This window comes from Cryptomeria japonica, chromosome 5 (genome assembly GCF_030272615.1).
Source record: "Cryptomeria japonica chromosome 5, Sugi_1.0, whole genome shotgun sequence".
Taxonomy (NCBI): Eukaryota; Viridiplantae; Streptophyta; class Pinopsida; order Cupressales; family Cupressaceae; genus Cryptomeria; species Cryptomeria japonica.
In genome coordinates, this window is record NC_081409.1 from 393,150,218 (window position 1) to 393,166,516 (window position 16,299).

A 16,299-nucleotide genomic window follows, 5' to 3' on the forward strand; every position below is an offset into this window, starting at 1 on the left:
AGAGACTATATGCGCTACAAAATTTACCCCACACGCTAAAACAATGACCACACGTGTTAGGCTGCCCCCAGACATGCGCTAAAGTTTTGAATGTTCAAAAATGTTTTCTATTTGTTTTGAAAAATCTATGCGCTACCCTGAGCCTGCAACGCGCTAACCTATGAACCCGATGTACTAATGTTTAGCCTCCATGCGCTAAGCTGATGTTTCCACGCGCTAGACTATTTCTTTGATGCGCTAAATGGTTTCACACCTTTTTTTGCCTTGAGATGAAACACTGCTGTTTGGAACCGATGCGCTAATTTGATGTTTTGATGTGCTAACAAAAAGTCTACACGCGCTAAGAAGTTTCTCTTATGCGCTAAACTGCAATGATTTTTCTTTTGGTTGATTTTTTTCAAATTTTGAACTTTTGTTGTGAAATTTTTAAGTTTGATGGATGATTTTCTGAAGTAGTAAATGCAAGCACGACACAAAAAGTACAACCATTTTGCCTAATCTAACAAAAAGTGTATAATCTGCGAGGATGTGTTCAAATCCGCAATGTTTTAACAGGTTTTGATATGAATAATACACTTCAAAAAGACTCTTTAGTCAAGGGTCATAAATAACATCATAGCCCACTAGTCTCGATACTTCGTCAGCTCAAATAGCTGTGTCACCCCCTAGAGGGCGCCCGTTTTTTTGCCTTTTGCCAGAAATGAACCAAAAGTGAATCGCTTCACAGTTGAGTAGTTATCTTGGGAGATATATGGTGAGTAATCTTGGGGGCGGATTCTTCCCCACCCTTGCACTATGATGTTATAAATGTTTAGTTACTGACTCGGTTCAAAGCTTCTATTTCTATGGTTCGTAATCAGGCTTCCCGTTTGGCCGTCAGTGATAAACTCCCTCAGAAGGCTTCCCAACCTTTAGAACAAAGGATTTACGTATCTCAAGGATACTAGGGGAAGGCTAATCGCTGCGTGCAACCGTTGAAAAGGACTTTCGTCACTTTCCATGTTTGATTATAGTGGGTTGAAATTCTTGGCGTCAAAGTCGTTCCCTTCACACCAGCCATAAACGGCTTTAAGAGTTGATTTCAACTCCTCGAGAAGGCAGGCCTGCTAAAGGATTTAAATGCAGTATGACTGAAAGCATAAGAGTAGGCTAGCTTTTTGATCACCCAGTTAAGGGGAGAGCATATACCTTCTACTTTCGAGACAAGGCAAACAAGGTTCTTTTTATCTTTCAAGTCAATGATTTTCTAAGATCTATATGGAGATTGTTGCTCCATGAAAACATGGTGTTCTTTTTATTTCCTTCCAAGTGATGATTTTCTAATCTAGGAAAATAATTTGGTCAACAAAGCAAAATTTCAATCTTGGTGGTCAACAAAAGAAATCAATAAAAGGGGAAGGACTTCCCTCCTTGATTTTAAACAAAAAAAATTAAAGTGAGGTTCCTTTTTCTTGCAAAATATAAAATTGATCCTTTTAAGCACCAAAGGATGATGATATTCTTTTTACCCCTTTCTTGCAAAAATAAAGATTGTTTTGTTCCTTTTAGAACCCAAATTGAGAAAGTTTTTCCTAAAAAAAATAAGAAAAGATTGTTGTTGTGGTTCGTTTTATAGCCCAAAGTAAGGTGAGTTCAATTTTATCCAACAAGAATTAAAATGACTCTAAATTTTAACTAACTTAACTATGTTAGCAAAAATCTAAAATTATTTGCAATTCTACAAATAAAATCCAGCTCTACCTACAAGAAATTGTCAAAGTCCTGCAAAAATTCCAATCAAATAGTTAGAAAAATCTGGATTTTGGTGGACTTCTACAAGTCTAAATTTAATTTCGGTTACAATTTTAATTTTTGCCTTCTATCTGTGATGCACTATAGAAAGGACTGTACGCGCTACAATATAACCTAGATGCGCTAAAATAATGTCCCAATGCGCTACACTGTTTACTGGATGTGCTACTCTGTGCATCGAAAGCGCTGCTCTACTTTTCTCCTGCGCTGAGACCTACAGGAAAATTAGTGATTTGTTGTGCTAAAAGATGGACTTCATGCGCTGGATGATGGACTCCACGTGCTAAACAGTGAACTGGATGTGTAAGGCTGTTAACCGGATGCGCTAAATAGTGATCTTAACGCACTAATTCATTTTTCCCGCGTGCTTGCAAAAGTGGTTAAATTCAAAAACCGATTTGACATATGGGGTTGAGCCCCACAGTGGGCGCCAGAAATGTATGCAGGAAAAGCGGGCCGATATAACTCAATATATGAAAATATGTTCCAAAATACCTGTCCACACACACACACAAGACTTCTTGGTGCAAGCTATGGAGTAATAAAGTATTACTCAGCTTCCCAAGGTTGGTCCCATGGTTCTCTATCTCACAATGTCCCTCAAACTAATGTTTTTGCTCTCAGATCACTGAGCAAAATGGTTTAGGGATGGCAAATGCAAGAACGAGGGACGCTTTGATAGATTTTAGTATGAGATGCATCCTAAGCTATATGCATGATTCTAGAAATACGATAAATTAGATTATAAGATGACAAGGTTAGTATAAATACTATCCTAACATGATATATTAGTCCATGATTGAGCTAAAATGATAAAGAAATTATTCTAAACATGCATATTTAGACTAGTTCCTGATTTAAAAGAGGCTAAAATGATGAGCATAAAATGAGATATGAAAGCTTGAATGTATTTGAGCATAAGTATGATACTACAAATTTGGAGGATGTTTTTAAAATGGAGGAATGAGAGCTCTATTTATAGCAAAAATAGGGCAATGGATGGTCAGGATTGAAAGAGTTGATCAAGGGTTGAGTTTGAAAGTTGGGGATCCATGTTTGCAATTTGCACCAATGAAATGGTGACAAATGTCAACATAGGGTTGGGTTGAGAGAAGGGGTTGGAGGCATTAAATGCTTGAGAAGACCTTAGGGTTATCTAGAAGGTAAGGGTCAAGTCTAAATTAAGATTAATCATTGGATTAAGAGTTAATCCAAGGATAAACCCTTGTGCAAATGATTAAGAGATAATCATGGTCAAAGCATTAAATGCTTGATGAGACCCTTGGGTTGGATGAAGGTTGAGTTAAAAGAAATTATTTAACCATGTAAGAGGGTTTGAGTTAACCATTAATGGTTATGAAGACTTTGGGGAATTAAGTGGTTGAAGGCTTGAAGCCTTTAATGGTTATCAAAGACTTTGAGGAATTAAGTGGTTGAAGGCTTGAAGCCTTTAATGGTTATCAAAAAGTTTGAGGATTTGAGAAGTGACCTCCCCTTGCTTAGGGGTGCGACAAAGTTTAGAAGATGGGTTAGGCTAATTAGAAGCGATTAGAAGAGTCTAGAAGGATTAGAAAGGGGTTTAGGAAGGCAAGTGGGAGATGTAGGATTTTGCAAGTGGATGGAGGGATAATAGGATTTAATTGAATTAAATGATTTATTCAATTTGGTTGTAATTTGGGGAAATTAAATAAATTAGATTTATTCAATTTCGGATAACTATTTAATTAAATTTGAATTTAATTAAAAGTGGATACGAGGAATTTAATTGAATAAAATAATTTATTCATTAAATGGGTATAGCGAATTTAATTTAAATAAATTGAATAATTTACTTAATTAAATAGAGGAATGCGGTTAATTTAATTAAATTGGATTTAATTAAATAGAGAAATGAACATAAAATATTCATTTAGAAATATGGTCATTTTTATACGTCTACAGAAACTAAATCAGCTTGTTCTAAAAACACCACTAGATTTTAAAAATGACATGGAATTCATGGAGACCTATATACACAACAACCCCCTAATTCAAAATTAGATTTGTGAATTTTACTAGCATGGGTTCTTAATGGATCATGATGACACATCTCTATTAGATATATATGTTGGAAAACTCTAAATTAGGGAATTTGTTGTATTGATGCAAAATCAAGTCTAATGGAGTAAGAGTACATCTGGGGAACACTTAAAGAATGGACTACCTATGAGAGACAAATTTCCCGATTCTCATCAGTTTGTGAATTTTTTAGAGCCATTGCACTTAAACAAGAAGCCATTATATTTTATCATAAAAATCTGCAAGATAGCATAGCTTACTTTCAAAATGTTGAGGGAACCCTACCCCTTGTTACACATGTTTCTTGCAAAGAAAAATACTGTAATGGTGGAAAATTAGTGTTAGTGTTAAATTAAGATAATAAAACTACTAAATGACCCAATTAACCATTACATTAGGGAGGAGAGGAATCTAATAGATTTAGCCTTGCAAGACTAAGATTTTGATCAGATTTCAGGCTCCAAGGATTTCTCCTTAAATTGAATTGAAGTGGATTGTTGAAGATTAGTGAAAAATAGGTGATTATTGAAGCAGCCTGTTTGAAAAAGTGAGCTACATATATTGCACAGAGCAACCGACCTGGATCTGGGCAAAATAATATGTTTCAAATCCATTCCTAGGAGTTTGACTTGATTTTTTGGGACCAGGTAGTATCAATTTGCCATGGTCGTGTTTTTCACCAAAACTGGTTAACCCAAGTTCACCTGCAATCTTTCTATGAAATGGCCAATTTCAATCTATGAAATGCATCAGGACTTGGACAACATAACATAGGACCCTAATGATCCTCCTGCACTTCAAGTTTTGCTAGACCTAGGGGGGGACACCCTTTGATGCATTAAATACAACTAGTTACAAACATATGGCAGCACCAAACAATAAGGAGATAGATCATTCCACAAGCTCAACAAGTTAGAAATACACTACAGATTGGCTAGATTTGTATAAGCAATAGATGAATAAGAGCTTGGAATGAATAGAACACAAACCCTAAACATGAAGGAAAATAGATTTTCTTTAAAATTGTATGAATCTAAAAATATCCCCCAATTCTTCAAAGACCAGTGCCTTGTTCATTGGGCATGGAGTCACACATAGAACTGCAAATGCAAATCTTAACTGCAAACTCATTTTCCTTATATAATATTCCTACATCAATACCTTATACCAATGCATTACTTGATTCATTCACAAAATTATCAGATCTTGGATACATATTCTATTATTTATGACTGATTACAAAATTTAAAACCTTCACTGAAGGATACCTACAAACAATCACAACAATCTCCTAGAGATGACAAATTTCAGCCTCCTTGAGGATTCAATTTGTAACAATGAAATACATACCTAGAGACAATCTTGAGTGAAATATACTCATGCCTAACATAAGTAGAACCTGCAATTAGAAAACAATCTGCAATACTAAAATGCAGCTCTATACCCTGAAAAAACCAAAGAGTTTTCCAAACTTGGGTGAAGAAATTCAGAACTGGAAACCATGTAATCTAAAGTATTTCTCTAAACTTCTGGAACCCTTAGAAATGAGAAAAAATGAGAATATGAAGGAGGGGGAAAAGACTAGAATGCATCACCACATGCCAAGTGTCCTCTTTCCCCAACTGAATTTTATTTCCTTTTTCCTTCCTATGGAAACTACTCTAAAAATATCTAATGATTGTTGAAACAAACTGCATGACTAGATTCCTCATCCCAAAGCTTTCCAACAATATATAATACTTCTATGTTTGGGCAAAAAATAACCCCTAGGCGAATTAATCTTTTATGCAGGCCATCATTTAAATTTTTTGGATTTTTACTATAGCCTGGACTATATATTTAACTTTGATTTTTTGCCTGACTCTTGACCTGCACCCTACCACGTGGCATCCCGTGATTCGCTTGTGCTCCATTGGGATAACACCTCATCACCACCTCAGTAGTTTTTCCACTTGTCTGCCACTAGACTGCCACCTCAACTCCATCTCATTGGGGCCCGCCAGCTGGACCACCACCTATACCTGCCAGCTCACTTGTCAGTGGTTCTTGAAGGGTAACTTTCATGCACCTTCACATAGCGACACAATGACCATCGTTGATCATCCTCAAACCTGGTCACATGTTAATTCACCTTCTTACTGCAAAACTTGCTCACCTTGGGAACCATGCACACGTGGGGTCTACCTACTTGCCAGCTAACTCTTTGTCACCTTAGTATTTGTGCACACACACATGGGGTCCATTGGGAGCCAATATTTCACTTGTGTCAAAAGCCTCAAGGCTTTGACACTATGATTGTGTGTAGCCTTACATTTAAATACATAAAATATCCACTCCCCAACCAATGTGGGATTAATAGCCTTGCCTAGTTTTACCTCTTTTTGGAGATTTTCTAAGTGTCTTCATTTGCAAAAATTTCTAAAGCCTTTTTTACCTCTTTCTTCAGCATCCATGGACTGGTAGAAGTCATTGGAGTTTGGTTTCACCAATAGAATTTGCCTGAAGGTTTCCAGTGCCATATGCACTGAGCATTTGATTTGATCCATTCACCATTCCATACCATGTGGGGGAGATTTTACTATACACCAGCCAATTCATTTTCTTTAAGTTTCAAATGATTTATTGCCTTCCTCACTACCACGGCCTTGCTAGAGAGGGGTGCATGGATACTAGTTAAATACTTGTCATTGCATTTTTTCTCTAAACATTTTAAAACCCCCCTTCAACACCACGATAGGGAGGACTGCATTTTCACTTGGCAATGCATTTGTTTTAAAGCTTACAAATGCTCCTCCTCACACGACTCTCCACCTTACTTTGCTCACAGTAGGAAGGGTTGTCTTGGAGCTGCAAATCTTCATTTTCATTGAAAGTTTAAATCGCCTCTTCACCCACGCAGGCTAGACACCTACCAACAACATTTGCTTGTAGTTTTCTCTGCCTTTTACCATGTACGTGGGAGGGCTTTGGCAATGGCCGTGGAATTTGGCTCACACCTACCAATGAATCTACATCACTTCATTTGTTTTGACAATTTATAATGCCTTTTAACTTTGTAGGGAGGACGTTGGCAAGGGTCGTGGCATTTGTTGTTAAACCTGGCAATGCATTTTCTTGGAGATTATTAAGCCTGAAGGTTTCCACTCCTAGAATATCATAGTACTTTGCTTCCTTCACCATTGTAACCAGACATAAAGGATCATAATGAGGACTGAGTTGATGGTGATATGCATTAGCATGCATGAACAACACTTTACCATAAACTTAATGCACAGGCACGAGCCAGGTCGAGCCCCAAAGTGGGCCCGACTAAATTTTTTTTTTTTCCATGCAAATGACCTTTGAAATGCCTCAGGCACCTTGAACATACCTTTGGAATTGATTGAAATAGTTTTCTTATCACTGAAACTCAATTTGCAACTGCCAGACAAATGTTTCACATTTTTACATTTAAGCCCAAAGAGGCATTTCAAAAACTGGGCAGAACACCTTTCTGGACTTCACAAACTAATATGTGTGTACTTTGATATGTTAAATTTCATCCTGCAAAACCATTCTTCATGATGAATCCCGAGTGGAGAGATATTAATGTATAAGATGACCATTTGGCTCTGTCAGCATTATGAACCTGATAAAATCAATGTGCAAGGACCTCAAAGTGCCTTTACTAAAAATATCAAATGGTCTCGGTAGACCCCCAAATCTAGGGCATAGATACCTTGAAGTACAAAGAAGACCGTGGAATGTTTAATTCGACCAAAAAGTTGCCTGGGTGCAAATGGTGAGCTCATGAAAATAGCCACTTAAAAAGATGTAGCAATGAAAGTGTAGAAAACTCAATAAAGTGGCTCAAAAAATCATCTTGGAAAACTGTTCAATAAGATTGACAGGGGCTTGAAATTTGGCATGTTGACTCATCTATATGCATATAATTAAATGCACTTTGAATTTCAATATGATGATCTACTAGTCAAAAGTTATAGGCGCTTAAAGTAGGCCACTTGATAAAATATGCATTTGCACATAGAACAACTTTCAGTCCACCCCTAGAAAAGGGTACTTGATAAACTGATCCAAGTTGAAATCTGAAAGTTGAAAAACACTTCATAGGCCAAAATGAAAGGTGTACAATAATATTCCAAGGCTTTACCACTTAATAATCAACTGGCTCCATTTTACACTTCTTCAAAATAGGCCTATCAGGTTAACTCATTAGGTGGTCCTTTGAAAGTGCACAACAAAATTTTGAAATAGGCCTCTCAAAATACTCAAATTTTATGATTCCCAATGGCGACTCTGCTGGGGAAGTGTTGTAATAACTCATGTTGAATTCAATCCCAGAGTTGTGCCTATCCAATTTGAGGAAAGGGTCATGAAAGTGTTGTAAATCTGAAAGTATTTTCAGATCTGTTGTTATTTGTCTGGTAGTGTTGTATGAAGTCAGAAATGTCTTCTTTTTGTCATGAGAGTCAATTCCTATCCAAGTGTTGAAAGTTTTCTATCCTTTTATCTTTGTGTAAGTCCAGATCTATTCATGTTCTATAAATGATTTTATAAATTCTCACAGCAATGAGTGGCGACTCTGAAAGATCTCTGCACTAGTGTGCATTATTATAAAAATTTTAAAAGATTTGGTGAACTTGCAGCAAAGATGTAGCAGAGGCTTGGAGTTTTGAGATTGAAGGTCCCAGTCAAGGAGAAATAAGAAGAAGAGCAGTAGCAGAATTATTTTACTAGGTATTCCTCAAAGTATTTATGAGACAATTCATGTTCCTTATAAGGTGAAAAAGGTCACCATTGAAGGAAAAGAAATCTGCACTTTACATACTTCATGTTTTGAAAAAATTTCATTCATAAGTGATGGGAGAAGTGTGTATGATTCTGAAATTTTGTGACTGCATATGTTTTGAAAAGATGTTTGTAAAACAGTAAAGATGCATTGTCCAAGTAATGGTTTGGTAGATGTTATAAATTTGATGGATCTAGATGTAGTTCCTAGATCTAAAAATCCTTTGTCAAATCTGAAAGAAATTGATAGGGAAATTGAAATATGTCTTCAAAATATCTAAGAAAAATTCATCTAGTTTTTAAGAAAGAAAGTAGGGAAAAGAAAAGAGGAAGAGTCATCATATGTTTCTATGAAAGATTTATAGCTGCATTAAATGAGCTTTCAGCTAATGCTAGACCCCATGAGTCTGTTTGGATTGAGTTATTCTTAGAGCTTGATCAGTCTGACTCAATTAATTGGTCTACAACCTTGAGAGAAGAAAGTGTTGCACATATTAAAGAATGGATAAATGAGATTGAAATGATAAAATCTGAAAATGTACACAAGATTGAGTATAGTGATGGAGATGAATCCATGAGTGGATATACCTCTTATGATGTTGAAGGTGACTCTTATTCTCAGCATGGTAGTGTAGATGTGTATTCAGAGAAAGAAGAAAATTATGAGAACATAAATTGTTCAAATAATCATGAGCCCATTGAGGTTTTAGATTTTAATAATATAGATCACCTTGTTGTTAAGTTCAATCCATAAAATGTTTGCAACCAAGGTTATGAAACCATGTTGCAACATATAGCAGCACTTTATGAGCAGCATAATAAAGGTTATGATGCAGATGCAAGTTGTTGTAATGATGAAATAAATGTGCATAAAGACATGATCACTGTAGATTTAATACCTTTATCAAATTGGGACAATGTTTACAGCATAGAAGATGAAGCCAAGGAAAATGAAAATAAGGGAGAAGGTTCACTACGTAGTGAACAAATCTCAGAACTCTTAGCTGTTGATCTTCAGATGTATGCATACATAAATGTCCCCAATCTCTCATACCCAACCAGTACATGTTTTGATACTGATGGTGTTTTTGAGGGTGTGAAGTAAGATACATATGTTGTTGATTCTTTCCCTATATTTGATTTGAGCAGTGTACAAGATGAAAATGCATATACAATTGATAGGTGTGATGATGTAGATTCATATGTTAATATGAACTCAAATTTTGATATGCATTGTGTGGATCTTGCTGTTAAAAAGAATGACAGATCTGAAGTGGTCTTCTCTAATTTGCAAGTGGGAAATCAACCTTTGAAAAATGAGAATCATGTGTCTTTACTTGTGCAAAGTGCTGATAGAAAATGTGATCAGCAAGATGAAGTGCAATCATTTTATGAGGAAATATTCCTCTCTAGTTTGCAAGCCATCATTATGGAAGAGTTTTCATCATTTGAGCAAACTAGCAATAAAGATGTGTCTGATGCTCCCAACTTTCATAATAAGTTGGATTACTTTTCTTTTTACCTGGGAAGTAATGGTAAAGAGTATGGCACTCTTATGTCACATAGTGACTAGCACTTTTAGTATTTGTTTGGTTTTCAAAGATTGAATGATTATGTTTTATGTGATCAGCTGATTAGAAGTGGAAGTGTTATTGATCAAACGGATAACAATGAAACTTCCATCTTACCTCCAGTTTATGGAAATGAAAATCATGTGTTTGACAGAGATAAGAATTGATTTCAGTTTTGATGGCCCGAGGCCATTTATAAGTTGTATATTTTGTACAGTTGTTTTGCTTCAGTTGTGTGGTATTCAATAAGGAGCGTTGTTGTTTGGGTTGAATAAGGAGCCTTTTTTTTTAGAAGAGAAGAGAAGTGATCCATTTTTTGGGTGGTCTGCTCTACCATAGATTCTGAATTCTTGTGTTGATTCTACAATCAACCATCCCCAGTCAAATCCATCATTGGGACTCATAAAATTTGAGTATTTTGAGAGGCCTATTTCAAAATTTTGCTATGTACTTTCGAAGGACCACCTAATGAGTCAACCTGATAGGCCTATTTTGAAGAAGTGTAAAACGGAGCCAATTGATTATTAAGTGGTAAATCCTTGGAATATTATTATACACCTTTCATTTTGGCCTATGAAGTGTTTTGCAACTTTCATATTTCAGCTTGGATCAATTTATCAAGTACCCTTTTCTAGGGGTGGACTGAAAGTTGTTCTATGTGCAAATGCAGATTTTATCAAGTGGCCTACTTTGAGCACCTATAGATTTTGACCAGTAGATCATCATGTTGAAATTCAAATTGCATTGAATTCTATGCATATAGGTGAGTCAACATGCCAAATTTAAATCCCCTATCAATCCGATTGATCAGTTTTCCAAGATGATTTCTTGAGCCACTTTATTGAGTTTTCTGCACTTTCATTGCTACATCTTTTTAAGTCGCTATTTTCATGAGCTCACCATTTGCACCCAGTCAACCTTTTGGTTAAATTAAACATTCCACGGTCTTGTTTGTACTTCAAGGTATCTATGACCCAGATTTGGGGGTCTATGGAGACCATTTGATATTTTAAGTAAAGGCACTTTGAGGTCCCTGCACATTGATTTTATCAGGTTCATAATGCTGACAGAGCCAAATGGCCATCTTTGTACATTAATATCTCTCCACCTGAGATTCATCATGAGGAAAGGTTAGGATTAAATTTAACATATCAGAGTACATGCATATTAGTTTGTGAAGTCCAGAAAGGCATTCTGACCAGTTTTTGAAATGCCTCTTTGGGCTTAAATGTAAAAATGTGACACATTTGTTTGGCAGTTGCAAATTGAGTTTCAGTGTTCAGAAAACTGTGTCGATGAATTCCAGAGGTATGTTGAAGGTTCCTGAGGCATTTCAAAGGTCAGTTGCATGAAAAGAAAAAAAAAATTTAGTCGGGCCCACTTTGGGGCCCGACTTGGCTCGTGTCAGTGCATTAAGTTTATGGTAAAGTGTTCTTCATGCATGCTAATGCATATCACCATCAGCTTGGTCCTTATTATGATCCTTTATGCTTGGTTACAATGGTGAAGGAAGAAAGGTACTATGATATTCTAGGAGTGGAAACCTTCAGGCTTAATAATCTCCAAGCAAATGCATTGCCAAGTTTAACATCAAATGCCATGACCCTTCCTAACGTCCTCCCTACAAAGTTAAAAGGCATTAGAAATTGTTAAAACAAATGAAATGAGGCAGATTCATTGGCAGGTGTGAGCTAAAGTCCACAACCATTGCCAAAGCCCTCCCACATACATGGTAAAAGGCAAAGAAAACTTCAAGAAAATGTTGTTGGTAGGTGTCTAGCCTACGTGATTGAAGAGGTGATTTAAACTTTCAATGAAAATGCAGATTTGCAGCTCCAAGCCAACCCTCGCTACCATGAGAAAAGTAAGGTGGAGAGTCACGTGAGGAGGAGCATTTGTAAGCTTTAAAACAAATGCATTGTCAGGTGAAAATGCAGTACTCCCTGTCATGGTGTTGAAGTGGGATTTTAAAATGTTTCAAGCAAAAATGCAACGATAGGTATTTAACTAGTATCCATGCACCCCTCTCTAGCAAGGCCATGGTAGTGAGGAAGGCAATAAATCATTTGAAACTTTAATAAAATGCATAGGCTGGTGTATAGTAAAATCTCCCCTGCGTGGTATGGAATGGTGAATGGATCAAATCAAACCCTCCCTACATATGGCGTTGGAAACCTTTAGGCAAATGCTATTGGTGAAACCAAACTCCAACGACCTCTACCAGTCCACAGATGCCAAAGAAAGAGGTAAAAATGCTTTAGAACTTTCTGCAAATGAAGACACTCAGAAATCTCCAAAAAGAGGTAAAACCAGACAGAGCTATTAATCCCACATTGGTTGGGGAGTGGATATTTTATGTATTTAAATGTAAGGCTACACACATTCACAGTGTCAAAGCCTTGAGGCTTTTGACAAAAGTGCAAGCTTGGCACCTAGTGGACCCGATGGGTGTGTGCACAAATATCAAGGCAACAAATAGTTAGCTGGCGAGCAGGTGGACCCCACATGTGCATGGTTCTCGAGGTGAGTGAGTTTTTTAGTAAGAAGGTGAATTAATGGGTGAGCCAGTTCGAGGATGATCAATGGTGGTCATTGCATTGCTATGCGAAGGTGCACGAAAGTTACCCTTCATGAACCAGTGACAAGTGAGCTAGCAGGGACAGGTGGCGGTCCAGCTAGCGGGTCCCAGTGAGATGGAGCTGAGGTGGCAGTCCAGTGGCAGACAAGTGACAGACAAGTGGCAAAACTGTTGATCTGGCGATGAGCTGTTATCCTAGTGGAGCACGGGTGAATCACAAGATGCCACGTGGCAGGGTGTAGGTCAAGAGTCAAGCGAAAAATCAAAGTTAAATATATAATCCAAGCTATAGTAAATATCCAAAAAATTTAAATGATGGCCTGCATAAAAGATTAATTCGCTTAGGAGTTATTTTTTGCCCAAACATAGAAGTAGTATATATCGTCAAAAAGCTCTCGGGAAGAGGAATCCAGTCATGCAATTTGTTTCAACAATAATCAGATATTTTGAGAGAAGTTTCCATAGGAAGGAGAAAGGAAATAAAATTCCGTTGGGGAAAGTGGACACTTGGCATGTGGTGATGCATTCTGCTCTTTTTCCCCTCCTTCATATTCTCATTTTTTCTCATTTGTAAGGGTTCTAGAATTTTGGATAAATGCTCTAGATTTCATGGTTTCCAATTCTGAATTTCTTCACCCAAGTTTGTAAAACTCTTTGGTTCTTTTAGAGTATAGGGTTGCATTTTAGTATTGCAGATTGTTTTCTAGTTGTAGGTTTTACTTATGCTAGGCATGAGTATATTTCACACAAGATTTTCTCTAGGCATGTATTTCATTATTACAAATTGAATCCTCATGGAGGCTGGAATTTGTCATTTCTAGGAGATTGTTGTGATTGTTTGTAGGTATCCTTCAGTGAAGGTTTTTAATTTTGTAATCAGTCATAAATAATGGAATATTTATCCAAGATCTGATAATTTTGTGAATGAATCAAGTAATGCATTGGTATAAGGTATTGTTGCAGGAATATTCTGTAAGGAAAACAAGTTTGCAGCGAAGATTTGCATTTGTAGTTCTGTGTGTGACTCTATGCCTAGTGAACAAGGAACTGGTCTTTGAAGAATTTGGGGATATTTTTAGATTCATACAATTTTAAAGAAAATATATTTCCCTTCATGTTTAGTGGTTGTGTTCTATTCATTCCAAGCTCTTATTCATCTATTGCTTATACAGATCCAGCCAATCTATAGTGTTTTTCTAACTTGTTGAGCTTGTAGAATGATCTATCTGCTTATTGTTTGATGCTACCATATGTCTATAACTGGTTGTATTTAATGCATCAAAGGGTGTCCCCCCTAGGTCTAGAAAAACTTGAAGTGTGGGAGGATCATTAGGGTCCTATGTTTTGCTGTCCAAGTCATGATGCATTTGATTGATTGAAATTGGCCATTTCATAGAAAGATTGTAGGTGAACTTGGGTTAACTAGTTTTCGTGAATAACAAGACCATGGCATATCGATACTACCTAGTCCCAAAAAATCAAGTCAAACTCCTAGGAATGGATTTGAAACATATTATTTTGCCCAGATCCAAGATGGTGGCTCTATGCAATATCTATAGCTCACTTTTTCTAACAGACTGCTTCAATAATCACCTATTTTTCACTAATTTTCAACAATCCACTTCAATTCAATTTAACGAGAAATACATATCAAAGGATCCTAAAATCTGATCAAAATCTTAGTCTTGCAAGGCTAGATCTATTAAATTCCTCTCCTCTATAATGTATGTTGGTATTTTGGATATGTTGATATGGTTTTGTCATTGATGTCAACACTTGTCAACACTTGTCAACACTTGAGAAACACTTGGAGATCTTAGGTTATGTTCACTGACATTAAAGTTTGGTTTACTTGCATTAAGCATTAAATTTTGGTTAAGTTAGTTTTGGTTTGTATTTATTGGACAACTGATTCACCCCCCGCCCCTCTCAGTTGACTCTGGGACATAACAATGTAATGGTTAATTGGGTCATTTAGTAGTTTAATTATCTTAATTTAACCCTAACACTAATTTTCCACCATTACAGTATTTTTATTTGCAAGAAACATGTGCATCAAGGGGTAGGGTTCCCTCAACATTTTGAAAGTAAGCTATGCTATCTTGCAGATTTTTATGATAAAATATAATGGCTTCTTGTTTAAGTGCAATGGCTCTAAAAAATTTCACAAACTGATGAGAATCGGGAAATTTGTCTCTCATAGGTAATCCATTCTTTAATTGTGCCCCACATGTACTCTTACTCCATTAGGCTTGATTTTGCATCAATACAACAAACTCCCTAATTTAGAGTTCTCCAACATATATATCTAATAGAGATGTGTCATCATGATCCATTAAGAACCCATGGTGGTAAAATTCACAAATCTAATTTTGAATTAGGGGGTTGTTGTGTATATAGGACTCCATGAATTCCATGTCATTTTTAAAATCTAGTGGTCTTTTTAGAACAAGCTGATTTAGTTTCCATTTTGGAAATTGTTATCTTAAAATAGATAATACATATTGGAAATGTTCCTTGTGGCTACCAGTGCACATGTAATTTCACAAGCTTTCTCAATTTTACCTCAACTTCAATCTTTTCTTGTTTGGCTATGTAAAGCTCTCTCCTAAGCTAAATATTTTCAACCTTGAATCTCATAAAAATTAGGGACACATAACAAACTTGAGTAGTTTATGTATTTACAACTACCTCTAAAGTGATTAGGAGTGACCTGAGCTAGTAGGGAACAATCTTACCAATTAGTGTGACATCATATGAAATCTTGAATTGAATTCCTTTTTAATATTCTCATCCTCTACAAATATTCTTGTAATTTCATCATCTTTCTACCTAGCATCTCTTCACATTTTGTCAATATTTTCCCTCTTTCCCCCAATTCTCTCTACTCTAGACAAAGTTAAAGCTTGTCTTAGTTGGAAAACCTCTTCCTTATCCATTCTTGGTTCTTCTTCTTGTATTGGCACTTTTCCTCTCTACGAAAAAATTATTTAGAGGGAGATTCTAGAGAAGGAATGGAATGTGGAGGAGATGGTGGTTCTTGTGTAAAGAAACTACCCAAAAAATTAGAATATTATAAATTTCCACCTCTTCCTCCTCATTTTATTTTTTTAAGATAAGGTAGTGATGTATTCTTTTTATGTGGTCAAATGGTAAAGGAGGAGAGAGTTGTGATGGTTTTGAATCATCTTGTTTTGTAGGAACAACAAGGTAATGTGAGGAGAAACAATAGGTGAAACAAGAATGGTAGCAAAGGAAACATGAGGAACAATAATAAGAGCAACTAAAATAGCATGAATAATTTTCTCTTCCTCTTCAAGATAAATGATACAAGTCTCTGAGGGTGTCTATGTTTGAAGAGGTGTGTGAATTGGTTCAAATTTTATGGTGACTAAGGTTTCACCTTTTTCTATTTTAAATTTTTGGATTTTGTGTGCCTTCTTAATTTTAGGCTTCTCTTCTTTCAAAGGCCCACTATGTAGTAAAAATTATTCCCATTTTTCTTGGTCATTC